Source organism: Sinocyclocheilus grahami, unplaced genomic scaffold (genome assembly GCF_001515645.1).
Source record: "Sinocyclocheilus grahami isolate Dianchi unplaced genomic scaffold, SAMN03320097.WGS_v1.1 scaffold986.1, whole genome shotgun sequence".
NCBI lineage: Eukaryota > Metazoa > Chordata > Actinopteri > Cypriniformes > Cyprinidae > Sinocyclocheilus > Sinocyclocheilus grahami.
Genome location: NW_015506165.1, coordinates 121,880 through 136,604, shown reverse-complemented (window position 1 = coordinate 136,604; position 14,725 = coordinate 121,880). Strand labels below are relative to the sequence as shown.

The following is a 14,725-nucleotide window of genomic DNA, read 5'->3' as shown; positions in this document are numbered from 1 at the left end:
CAGCATTAGAAACATCACTTAGGCCTATTTAAATTATTGTTAACAAAATGCTATTAAACGTAGATTTTTATATTTTCTCATGAAAATTCGAGTGGAAAAACTACCAAGGTGTTTCTATGCTGTTAGCAATATCGGTTGCATTCTCAGCGTTGCCGCAAGGTGCGCTAAAAACCTTAGTGAAAGTGATGTGTGGCCAATTAAGTGCACACACACAGCAGTGAGTAGTGAACACACACCCAGAGCCCGTGCTGAAAAAAACAATAGACACCCTCACAAAATTTGTTTTACTGGTTATAATGGGACTTGTATTGGTTTTAATGGAAACTGCAATGGTCCCTGTGGGTCTCTACTGGTAAGTGGTTGCCTTCTATTGGTGGCTTGTAAAAACCACTAAATCCTAACTGAATATGTCCCAAAACACACTACAAAAAAACGTGTTTTAATGGTTAAAAGTTTTAATAAATGATTTGTATTGTTTGTAATGGTATTTGTAGTGGAAACCATTAGAATTTCTGTGATGGTTTCTATTGTTTGTTTGATTTCAGCAGGGTGGGCAGCCATTTTGCTGCGGCGCCCGGGGATCAGTTGTGGGTCTCAAAAGCAGTCATAGGATGGACCCTTTTCACAAGACTGTGACGTCGTTTCAACGGTCATCAGCATCGTAAATCCTCGAAAGTTATATTTTGATTTATATTTTAAGTTGTATAATAAAGTTATACCTAGGTTTTTTTTTTATTTTATGTACATTTATAACACTTTACTTTGTAATATATCACATTTGCATCAAATAAAATAAAAAATAGTTAATGATAATGCGAGGGTGTGCAGCACTGCTCTCAAAGTTTACCGAACTATGACGACTTCCGCTGCTGAGAAACCCGGAAATGTGAAAAAGGCCTATTGAGGGTGAAAGAGAGCACTGTATATTCACTCCCCCCACCTACAATCTCTCCTCCTTTTTATTTCCGTCAAAAATTTAAATATGGCACTACCCTAAGGTCTATTGCGGATAATAGCATGAATGTCATTTTTTTTACAGTCAGTTTTCTTTTTTAGGTCAACTACTGTCACTTTGAAGATAATCTTCATGAGTGCGTTATTTAAAGTCAAAGGGGGCGTTTACGACACTGTTTTCAACTAAAATATTTTATGCATTTTGGTTGTTAATTTTCACAACTCGACAACCTTTTTCAAACTTTTGAAAATTAGTTTCAAAGTGCAAGTTCTTGAAACCGATACCGTTATCGTCTACAAAAACAAACATTTGAGAAATAGATGATGTCATGTGCGCAGGTGCATAGTGTTTCTTTACAAAGTGACATGACCAGTTTCTGGCCTGGCATGAGCAATAGTGTTTTTAGTCATTATTGCAGATCCGTGTGAACGGGGATTATTTTGACAATGTTGTCGTCTATACGTGAATCTACACACGAAACGCAAAAAAACTTTTTGTTTTTAGTACATTATCAATGTGAATAGCTTTTTCCGACTCCGGAGTGTGCATCTGATGGACACTTTACTATCCCATGAGGCCACTCGAGAGGAAATGTGAATGGCAGTAAAGTGACACAACTGACGGCAAAAGTCACATGACATGTTCAAATTTATCGCCGAAAGTTTTGAAAGTTGAAAAAGAAAACCCCGACACACTCCTCAATATGAAGGAATTTATTTTTTTGGTAAATAATTACCTATTGTTTACCATAAGATGATATGTGTAGGAATCACAGCGATGTTATAATTTCAACTTGCGGTATAAATTAGACCTCACTGCCCGAGTCCGAGTCACTGTAATCTGCAACCAGAGACTTTCCAGCACACAAGTCAAAGCCTTTGTCCTCCTCTGATGGACTTCCTTTATGCGTTTCTGTAGTGCAGCTGTAAGTGTTTGAGTCTGTGCTTGAATTCACATTATTTGTGAGAGAAGAATGTGAGCCCATGGGGTTTGTGTCCACAGCTGCTGGGTTAGTGTCAGAGGACGAGCTGGAGGTCATAATGCCGGCAGCTTCAGTCTTGCTGCTTTCGGACTTTCTGCGTACCAGGATGTGCGAACTGGGTGTCGTACAGCGGAGTGCTTTAGCCACAGCTGCTCCTCGACCCTGCTGGCCTAACTTTTGCAAGAGGCTCCCAGCGGCTCCCCCTGCTGCTGAAGACGGGCTACTGAACCAAGAACGAAACGATATCTGTTGCCTTTTCGTCTGCTGTTTGTCATCATATGCTGGAAGAGAGAGAGAGAGATTTATCCAGCTTGTCAATTATAATCAATAAGAGATGTATACAAAAAAATTAATAAGTCAATAAAGTATAAAAAAAAAAAAGTAAAATAAAATTAAAAGATACAATTTAATGAAATTAAAATAAATAAAAAAATAGATACATTGATTTTTACTCGAAATGAGTGCAGATGAATTCATCAATAAATGAAAGTAAATAGATGGGTTAAACTCACAGTCTGGACTCTGGAAGGTGAGCAGTGATGCTAGTTTCTTATCTTCTTGTCTTTCCGGTAACAAAGGGATTGACAGGCCAGTCCTCATTCGCACTGCATTGTCTTTCTCCTCCTCCTCAGCAATCACTTTCTTCTCAGTCTGTATTTGCAAACCAAAAATTTATTAAAACGTAAAAATATTTCCTTATGGATGCAAATCCGCTACAATGGGCAACATATAACTCACCCTGAACTTCCTGCGGAGGGCGCTGTTAAGCTGAAAGTCGTCCTTCCACCCGGACTGGTGCTCTTGAAGCTCATTGAGAGACGGGATGGCGGCACGGAGCTTATCTTTATCCTTTCCTCCGTGATCTAATTTATACATGGCATCCGTCTCCAGCTTCTCTTTCTCACTGTGCTCTGTAGAAGAAAAACACATATCGAGCCTTCATTTCTTGATGACTGTCATACATTAACAGCAATTAATGTCTAATGAATTAATGTTGTTTTCTTCATATTATAAATCTTAAAACATTTGAAAGAATATTGGAAATATCAAAATTAATATTGATACGTTTTTTGATGACGGACAGAAAGACAGACGGACAGAGAGATAGCCAGACAGACGGATGGATGGATGGATGGATAGATAGACAGACAGACAGACAACAAATAGACAGGCAGAAATATAGACAGGCAGATATATATATATATATAGATAGATAGACACAACTATATAGACAGATGGACAGATAGACAGACAGATTGACGGATGGACAGACAGACAACATAGACAGACAGACGTATGGATACACGGACAGATAGAAAGACAGACAGATAATTTATACATGGCATCCGTCTCCAGCTTCTCTTTCTCACTGTGCTCTGTAGAAGAAAAACACATATCGAGCCTTCATTTCTTCTGTCATACATTAACAGCAATTAATGTCTAATGAATTAATGTTGTTTTCTTCATATTATAAATCTTAAAAACATTTGAAAGAATATTGGAAATATCAAAATTAATATTGATACGTTTTTTGATGACGGACAGAAAGACAGACGGACAGAGAGATAGCCAGACAGACGGATGGATGGATGGATGGATAGATAGACAGACAGACAGACAACAAATAGACAGGCAGAAATATAGACAGGCAGATATATATATATATATATATATAGATAGACACAACTATATAGACAGATGGACAGATAGACAGACAGATTGACGGATGGACAGACAGACAACATAGACAGACAGACGTATGGATACACGGACAGATAGAAAGACAGACAGATAATTTACAGACAGATAGATAGACAGATAGATAGATAGATAGATAGATAGATAGATAGATAGATAGATAGATAGATAGATAGATAGATAGACAGACAGACAGACAGACAGACAGACAGACAGATAGACAGACAGACAGACAGACAGATAGATAGACAGATAGATAGATAGATAGATAGATAGATAGATAGATAGATAGATAGATAGATAGATAGATAGATAGACAATATACAGACAGACAGACAGATAGATAGATAGATAGATAGATAGATAGATAGATAGATAGATAGATAGATAGATATGAATATTTGACCATTGGAGTGGCCAATTATTATACTACAATAATATTATAAACGTGAGTGTCACACCAGTAGTGAGTATCTGCTCATTCTCAGCCATGTCCCATCTTTCTTCCTTCCTTTGCGCTCCACTTACGATGACATAATCACAGGTGGCTGGGTCTGTCTGCATCTCTATGTAGTTCACACACAGATGGCACTTCATCCTGAACCTGTGGAACACAAACCTACAGGTTAAGATATGCTGCCTTGCGATACATGAACTGATCATGAAACTGAAATGTAAGAGACTGGGATGCTACATCACCTGTATATTGGAGTTGTGTAGTAATTGCCCACTTTCTTCTTCTCCGCATTGTATCGAACCCCTTTAAAGACGGAATAATTAAATATATACACATGACTACACGTGACAAACAATGTACATTTTACATGTATATACTGCAAAAATAGTATGAGTAGTACAGTATTATGCACAATATCAAAGTCGTACCCATGCCGATATGATTCTTACAGCCATCACACCAAATGTTATACGGCATCTCAAATCTGAAAACACAAAACACAGACTGTCAGCGCATGTGAATCAAAAAACAATGACAGAATTCACAATACTGTAAATGACTGTGTATTACCGGATGATGAGGATGCCCTGAGACAGTTTCCTAGCCCGCTCCCGCAGCGGGTGAGTTTTCCAGTAGCCGTTGATGGAGCCATGCTGTTATGAGAGCATGAGATACATATTTCAGGAAGAATCTTTTTAATATACATGCTGTAACCTGGTCATGCAAGACAGAACCGAGTAAATTGTATTTTTCGTTCTCACCTTGGCTGGATCGAAATCAGGAGGGTAGTACTTGTTCACTCCTTTACGTTCACCCTAAAACAGAGAACAAACATTGACATGATCATTTTTTAAATAGAAGAACCAGTGTTATTACTCAAATTGTTTTCAATAACTGAAACAAATCTAAAATAAAGCAAAATATAAATGTGAAAATATGAAAACCTTTTTTTTTAATTACTAATTAAAATTAAAGCTATATAGAAATATTTAAAAAAATGTACTAATAAAAATGCACATTACAAAATTATTAAAGCTCAAATCAAAATAAAAACATGCAAACAAAAGCTAATTACAATTATTAGTAAATATAGTAAAACATATACTACTAATAACACATCCATACCATCTTGCTGGTTTAAAATCAGCTCCAGATGATTTTAATATCAATAAGTGTACAACTGCAGGAAAAACATGACAGAGAACAATTATTACACGTATGATGTATCAGATTCTTATAAATGACATATGTGACCCTGGACCACAAAACCAGTCATAAGCAGCACGGGTATGGGTCAAAATTATCGATTTTTCTTTTACGCCAAAAATCATTAGGATATTAAGTAAATATCATGTTCCATGAAGATATTTTGGAAATTTCCTACCGTACATATATCAAAACGTAATTTTTGATTAGTAATATGCATTGCTAAGGACTTAATTTGGACAACTTTAAAGGCGATTTTCTCAATATTTAGATTTGTTTGTTTTTTTTGCACCCTCACATTCCAGATTTTCAAATAGTTGTATCTCAGCCAAATATTGTCCTAACAAACCATACATCAATGGAACGCTTATTTATTCAGCTTTTAGATTATGTATAAATATCAGTTTAAAAAAACCGACCCTTATGACTGGTTTTGTGGTCCTGGGTCACATTTATCGCTTTAACTATTTTAATACATTCCGCACCACAGTATAATGAATATCAAAATACCCCGCTAATAACACCACAGTACATTAACAGTACTAGCTTGTTAAACGGTACAAAAATTAAAACGTTTCATAAAAAGCGTTAAATAGGCAAATTAACGTTAGTTGTCATTAGGATTGTACAAGTATGATCAGCTAATATAGGATATCTGTATAAAAAATTGCGAAAACCAGTCGAATAGGACCAAACCCACAACCAATGCGCATACTTTGTGTCATTTACCTAAACAATTACACAAAACATGCCCACATTACGCAGTAACTTAAAGTAATTTCGTGCGTTAAGGTACTGACCAAACAACCATCTGCGTAAACAGCGTCAGCGTCGTTTCCTCGTCACCTCACGTCACGCTAGAGACGTTTGCGTGCGTCAACTGCGCCGCCTGTTGAGCGGAGCACCCACGGCGACCTTTCAGAAATACATCTGACAGGTGACTTTAATTCTGTCTATACGTTTATAACAACTTATAACATTAAATAGAATTACGCAAATACGATATTTGAACAACGGGGAAACCCTCTAAGATGGAAAACTCCTGTGTGAGTCGGTCCTAAGGTGTAAATAATATGCTGTCGTCTGTTGGCTCACATTCACACGGAATAACCATGCCATGTTTGCCAGCTGGGATTTCACTTGTGCAGGTGGGCATTTTCCCGCCAGTGAGGGATAGTGGAACATCTCTGGAGTTTGTCTTCTGTGATTATGAAGCCAGGTGGACAGAAAAAACTTGGACATGTGAGGCTTTTTCCAGTGTTCGAACTATACCTTGGACTTTGGGGGAGCCCACTTTTTTTTACATAACAGCTACAAGTGTATGCACTGCTTGCTTTATGCAAGCACTATATAGGATAAATCACTATACAGGATTAACCCTATTATACTTTATCGACACGAATTGATAGGTGAAGCAACAAACAGCCACCCACAAATAGTCTATAAACAAAGCATCAGGCTGTCTTTGAGTTCACATGAACAACGGTTAAAGTTACTCGTCGTCAGGCTACAGAAGAATACCATAATTCCTCCGTTCAGTTAAGCCTAAGACATCGAGAGTCACGCAGGCCTATAACAACCCAGCCACGACACATAATTGCGAATAACGCCTTACCTTAACACAGAATCGACCACAGAATCCAACATTTATACATGAGTGGAATTTGCACCGCAGCGCCCCCACCCCTTAATGCTCATGACAAGAATAGCATGTATAGTTACCTTTATTGAAGTGAATTAGGTTTAATTCGCCGTCATGCGTGAATGAATGATATTTTTGCAATTTTACACATACACATAATAACCCACAATGATCACATTACACAAAACTGAAATTGCACATCAAAATAACACATTGTCAATATTTTATGAGACCCCCCAAAATTTCACAAATCACGTTTTCAGGGGAGCCCATGTCTTATTAAGGGGAGCCGAGCTCCCCCGTAGTTCACACCCTGGCTTTTTCCAATCCAGGCATGGAAAACATACATGACATGATACAAACAGCTTACTAAATACCATTTTCACAAACCAAAAAACAATTTGGAGCTTGCGTTGAACTCATTTGTAATGGCGCAATGGACCTTTTTCACAATTTCCGGGTTTCTCAGCAGCGGAAGTCGTCATAGTTGGGTTAACTTCAAGAGTAGTGAATGGGAGAGCAAGTTACCACAAATATATTTTTTGCATTCCCGTTTGCTCAAAAAGCAAAAGAAAACTCAACAATAGTATTTTCGTGACTTTCAAAAAAAGGAAAAAATCGAGAGAGACTGATAACGGCAGTTTAGAAGAGAGAACAATCCCTCCCATAGACCCTGCATTAGAAACACCCTCGCATTAGCGTTAACTAGTTTTTTGTAATTTGATGTAAAGGTGAAAGTATAGTGTTATAAATGTACATACATTTTAAAAAATGTTAAATATAAAAAACTTTTGAGGATTTACGATGCTGAAGACCCATCACAGTCTTGTGAAAAGGGTCCATAGTGAATATAAACACACAAAGGTAAGTGCTGGTCCAGTGTGATGGAGGGATGTTGAGAAAGGTGTGAGTGGATGATGAGTGATGGAAGAGGCAGGAGCTTCTAGTGCGCTGGTCAGATTTACAGCATAAACAGCCCTCGCCTGGCGAGTTTGAGATTCCCCACTAATTCCCACAGAATGCTTCCTAACACTGGAACGCTGCTCTTGCATTCCTGCCCGGAGCAGACGAGCCCTATATGGGCCGGACAGGAGACCCGCTGGAGACGGAATGCAACACGGCTCCGGTAAGGTCATCCATACCTTAAACACCCCTGAGGAATGACCCCGAACAAACACACTTCTCACCTGTCCTGAGCAGATACACATTTTATTCTGTTTGAATAAAAACAAAAACAGGTGTTTGTCTGTAAACCACCAGGCGCATATGAGAAAATTTGTGGTTTTAAGTGCAGATTTTGCTAATGTAATTTATCAAATTAATTTTTAAAAAATTACATTTTTTATGAATTGATTAAATTTGTTAAAAAATCATACAATAATAAACTTTTATTCTGAATTAACATTTATGTCCCATTCTGAATAAAATAAGAATTTTTATTTATTTTTTTAAATTTTTTTTACATATACCCTTCATTCAAACAAATATTTCAGTGTGTTTTTAGGATTTACACTTTTTAGTTGTATGACACATTTCTGTCAGGACCACTATCATCAAAGATGATTGACAATTAGCATACAGTTTGGATTGGCGGTATGGTTCCGTTCTGGGCAAGAACTCCCTGCGCACACATGCAGCCTAGCATGGATGAGAGCAGGGAGAGCAGCGATAACCCCCCAGTGTAAACAGAACAGAACCAACATAAATGTATTGCAGATATCTTTAAGTTCAATAATGTTATGTACACATTTTAGAATTAGTCTGATTCAAAGGAGAATCAGAAGGCTGAATCCTGACTGACAGAGGAGGAGTTGGGGATGGAGGAGGGTAATTATCTATTGAGAAATGCGAAAACTGCTGATACTACTGCGGGACCTTATATATGAATACTTAGATAGGTGTCATATTCCCATAGGTTGATGGGGATCAGCTGAGAGTCAGCTGATGCGAGCTTGACTAACGTGACCTGCCAGAACTAACGCTACGCTTGATTTCCATCAAACTGCCTTGAGTAATGTTTCAATTATGTGTATTTTATGAATTCAGAATAAAAGTGAGGTATTTCGTTACATTATTTAGATGTATGAACATTCAAAACATCAGTTTGGTAAATGGCAAAACAAATATATTTGATTTGGTATTAATTGAGCTTTAATTAATTGATTTTTTTAATACAAAAAAAAATTTAAAGACTAAATTACTTTTGCCAGGAGTTTTTTTAGTGGACTTTCAATCTTACAATATGAAAATGCCACAAATAAGTGTCACATAATCATAAACCATTTCGATATTATGTCATAATTATTTTTTCCACACATATTTACAGTACGCTTCTAAAATTAATGTTGCAAATGACAGTTTTACTGAAATAATTTAAACTTAGACTCATTTAAAACCCACATTGGTTTGTTTTAGTATCATTGAGATCATTTAATATCACTTATTAATATTTTGAATCATTGTTGTGTTTCCATATCCATTGTAATTTTGGTTAAAAGTTTTAGTGATTTTGTTGTCGTTTTTCTAGTAGTTTTTGTTTTTCTATATATATTTTCTATATGGTTTATTTTAGCTAACTATTTTAGTTATTTACTATATATTTAAAATGAGAAATATATATTTCCTTGACAACTAGCTGGAAAAATTTGTTTTTATTTCAGTTAACATTTATTTAATTTCAATTGCCTAATGAAAATGTGTTTTTATGGTTTCAATTTAATTTCATGTATTTGTTAATGGATGTAGTTATCTATATAACCCTGTTCATTAATATGTGTTGTTTTGCCCTAACAATTTTTTTATCAGAAGACAAAGTATGAGGAATGACGAGACTATGAACTTTTTTTAAGACTAAATCCATGAGTGCATGCATAGGTGAGCTCTTGTGATTTGTACCAGACAGACAAAGCTCTTTTCCCCTCTTTCCGTCTGATGGGCCCGTGAGTCCACACCTCCCTTCCATGTCACCATGTGTTTTACAGTGTGTGAGTAAGACTGTTTTTCCACTCTGTGACTTTGATATGAGATTCCTGCCTGACTCAGACGGCCTCGGATTCCTAAGAGGCTCTGTCAGGACATGCCAGAAGGGTTGCCGTTTCCCCCACTGTACTTCCACAAATATGCTACACTTTGGTGCCCAAATACCATGTTTTTCGTGAAACCTATTAGATATGAAAAAAAAGAAAATTAGCCTAACAAAAAAGTAGTTACTTTTAAATACATCAAATGTCTGTATTCCCTACCACCACCACACCCCCTCCCAAAATTGGTGAGGTCCAATCAAATCTAAAAAACATTTTATGAGGTGCTGATATATACAAATTTAGAAAAAGTGTAAGCATGAAGGTCCATCCTCGAACATAAGTCAGTGGGGGTGTAAACCGACTGTACAAAACCATACGAATGAGATGAATGAATTAAAACAATTTAACCACTAATTTGCCAAAATGTAAAAGTTACGAATTGCTATGGAATTGTTGGGAAACTAAAATTGTTATTAAAATGTTATTATTTTGATGTAATGCTAAATTACACTGAATGGTTTAATTATTATATCATTTTAATGATCAAAAAAACGTAACATTTCATCTTTTGCATTCCAATCTGTTACTGCATTTGTTTTCTCTCATTGGCACCATCAGCCCTGCTGTCGCCCCACACACCACGAAGACATAGCCTTTCTCGACAACCACCATCGCTGGCACAAAGTGGAGAAGCTCTCTGCCGCTGCATGTGTCTGTATGGGCTAGAAACGAGGGTGGCCAGTCGAAATCTGGCTTCATAAAGACTGTCTGTTGGTTCAGAGATTGTACAAAGTGCCTTGAAGTAAAATAAGGGCTGTTTAAAGTACGTTAATTCGGGATATGTATGAACTGAAATGTATCAAGATGTATATGTTGCTTTATTTGATGACATTGGCTAATATTGTGTTTGAGAATGTCCAAACGTTGAGTTTTGGTTAATGACAACACAATGACGTGTTTGGGTGGCCGATTCGGAGTCAAGATTGATCCAACGAATTGTCCATTTAAACCAAAAATGGAAGATATTTATGTTAATAAATTATTTATTTATTTGAAAAGCATTTTTACTACCCAATAAATTATTGTTAATCTTTATTTGTCTTCTTGTAAATATGTACAGTTCTTATTAAATATACAAACAAAAGTGTTTTTGTCAACTAACTACACTCAATTACAATAATGAACTAGGAAAAAAGGCAACATAAAAAACTGTAAGCAATAGCTATTAAGATGTTAAAAAATAAATAAAATATAAAAAATTAACTATATGCAATTAAAAAAAACTATATATTTTATTGCATACAAAATATGAATAACAATCAAACTGATACAAAACCATCATATTCAATGAGTCCTGCTCATGTGTTTGGTGTTCACTACTCCACAGCTGCATCCTCTGGCTCCGCCCCCCACACCTGAACACGCCCCTCCATAGCAGTCAAAAGGCGGGGCTCCGTTGGGTGGAAGGACAGTGATTGGACGACAGCTTTCCCAACAGGCAGCTTTAAAGTCAGGGAGCCCTATAAGCAGAGATTACAGGCTTTATTGCTCATATTTGATCTGAAATGGTTTCAGTCATACCTGTCTGACAGAAAGTTTTTAGTGAAGTTGGGGAATTTTTCCTCTTCCCCTGCTCCTCTGACCTGTGGTCTTCCACAAGGCTCTATTTTAGCTCCCTCTCTATTCTCTCTTTACATGTTACATCTGGGCTCTATTCTACGAAAACATGGTGTGCCTTTTCGTTTCTACGCAGATGACACTCAAATCTATTTACCAATCAAGAAAAACAATTCCACTGCGATTACTTCTCTTCTGAAATGTTTAGAGGTTAAATCATGGCTAGCCCAAAATTTCCTCTTCCTAAATGAAGACAAGACCGAGGTAATTGTTTTCGGTCCAAATGATAACTCTCAGTGTTATTTACTTGTTCTATTTTTATTTTTATTATCTGTGTTTTTTGTTCTGTCACTGTCATTCTGTTACACTGTGGAAGCTTCTGTCACGAAAACAAATTCCTCGTATGTGTAAACATACCTGGCAATAAAGCTTATTCTGATTCTGATTCTGATAAGCCCTGAGTTAGAAAGTTTTTAGATCCTCGCGGATGCGGAACCTAGGTATTCTAGTCGACCAGCATTTAAAATGTGATAAACATATCTCTTCTGTCATTGGGTCCAGTTTCTATCAGCTAAAATTAAAAACTTTCTCACTCCAAAAACTCAAGAAATGGCTGTTCATGCATTCGTTATGTCTCATCTAGATTACAGTAATTCTTTATATTGCGGTATATCTAAATCTCAAATTGCGCATCTTCAGCTTGTCTAAAATGCTGCGGCCAGACTTCTTTTAAAGTGTCGTAAACATGAACACATCACTCCAATTCTTAGATCTCTGCACTGGTTGCCGGTTTGTCAGAGAATAGGCTTTAAAATTCTCCTCTTTGTATATAAATCCCTACATAACCAAGCTCCTGTCTATCTATCTGACCTTCTTTACTTCTATACTCCGTCTAGAAGCCTACGATCCTGTGACCAGGCCTTGTTGGTGGTCCCTCACGTTAGGCTCAAGCGTAGAGGGGAGCATGCATTTGGGGTGGCAGGGCCACGACTCTGGAATACCCTACCTTTAGAGATTAGAATGGCCCCTTCTTTGTCTGTTTTTAAGTCCTTGCTAAAAACGTATTTATTTTCCTTAGTGTATTGACTACTGTGATATGGTCATTTTTAAACGTGCGGTTTTAAATTTTTGTCTGGTTTGTTCTCTGTGTATGTGGTAAAATTGTTGCTCTTCTGGAAAGCACTTTGGTCAGCCTGGTGACTGTTGTATATGTGCTCTACAAATAAAATGAACTTGAACATATTTAACGCGACATTATTGCAAAGTATTTTTTTCTGTGGGTCATGTGACTTATTCGGCCCACCTCCACCAGATCCCAGAAGTAAACATGACCATCTTCTGACCAGCTCAGAACGCGTGTGTCTTTATCAGACAGACAGCAGTCAAGCTTATAGTCTTTATTGACATGACCGGAGTACCTGTGAAGGAACACCATAGACACACACATTATAACATGAACATTGAAATGTCAATTGTATAGAGGACTGGAAATAATACAAACCCGATTCCAAAAAAGTTGGGACACTGTACAAATTGTGAATAAAAACAGAATGCAATGATGTGGAAGTTTCAAATTTCAATACTTTATTCAGAATACAACATAGATGACATATCAAATGTTTAAACTGAGAAAATGTATCATTTTAAGGGAAAAATAAGTTGATTTTAAATTTCATGGCATCAACACATCTCAAAAAAGTTGGGACAAGGCCATGTTTACCACTGTGTGGCATCCCCTCTTCTTTTTATAACAGTCTGCAAACGTCTGGGGACTGAGGAGACAAGTTGCTCAAGTTTAGGAATAGGAATGTTGTCCCATTCTTGTCTAATACAGGCTTCTAGTTGCTCAACTGTCTTAGGTCTTCTTTATCGCATCTTCCTCTTTATGATGCGCCAAATGTTTTCTATGGGTGAAAGATATGGACTGCAGGCTGGCCATTTCAGTACCCAGATCCTTCTTCTACGCAGCCATGATGTTGTAATTGATGCAGTATGTGGTCTGGCATTGTCATGTTGGAAAATGCAAGGTCTTCCCTGAAAGAGACGACGTCTGGATGGGAGCATATGTTGTTCTAGAACTTGGATATACCTTTCAGCATTGATGGTGCCTTTCCAGATGTGTAAGCTGCCCATGCCACACGCACTCATGCAACCCCATACCATCAGAGATGCAGGCTTCTGAACGGAGCGCTGATAACAACTTGGGTTGTCCTTGTCCTCTTTAGTCCGGATGACATGGCGTCCCAGTTTTCCAAAAAGAACTTCAAATTTTGATTCGTCTGACCACAGAACAGTTTTCCACTTTGCCACAGTCCATTTTAAATGAGCCTTGGCCCAGAGAAAACACCTGCGCTTCTGGATCATGTTTAGATATGGCTTCTTTTTTGACCTATAGAGTTTTAGCCGGCAACGGCGAATGGCACGGTGGATTGTGTTCACCGACAATGTTTTCTGGAAGTATTCCTGAGCCCATGTTGTGATTTCCATTACAGTAGCATTCCTGTATGTGATGCAGTGCCGTCTAAGGGCCCGAAGATCACGGGCATCCAGTATGGTTTTCCGGCCTTGACCCTTACGCACAGAGATTGTTCCAGATTCTCTGAATCTTTGGATGATATTATGCACTGTAGATGATGATAACTTCAAACTCTTTGCAATTTTTCTCTGAGAAACTCCTTTCTGATATTGCTCCACTATTTTTCGCCGCAGCATTGGGGGAATTGGTGATCCTCTGCCCATCTTGACTTCTGAGAGACACTGCCACTCTGAGAGGCTCTTTTTATACCCAATCATGTTGCCAATTGACCTAATAAGTTGCAAATTGGTCCTCCAGCTGTTCCTTATATGTACATTTAACTTTTCCGGCCTCTTATTGCTACCTGTCCCAACTTTTTTGGAATGTGTAGCTCTCATGAAATCCAAAATGAGCCAATATTTGGCATGACATTTCAAAATGTCTCACTTTCAACATTTGATATGTTATCTATATTCTATTGTGAATAAAATATAAGTTTATGAGATTTGTAAATTATTCCATTCCTTTTTTACTAACAATTTGTACAGTGTCCCAACTTTTATGGAATTGGGTTTGTAAAATAACTGAACATAAACATAGGAGCTTGATAAAATAACCATTTTAGAAGAA

The 14,725-nt window shown here is 37.3% G+C and overlaps 1 pseudogene; it reads right to left on the bottom strand.

The window, feature by feature from the left end:
* Positions 1–1,687: 1,687 nt before the first annotated feature.
* Positions 1,688–6,194, bottom strand: LOC107565189 (coiled-coil domain-containing protein 130 homolog; annotated as a pseudogene).
* Between the last annotated feature and the right edge of the window lie 8,531 nt (positions 6,195–14,725).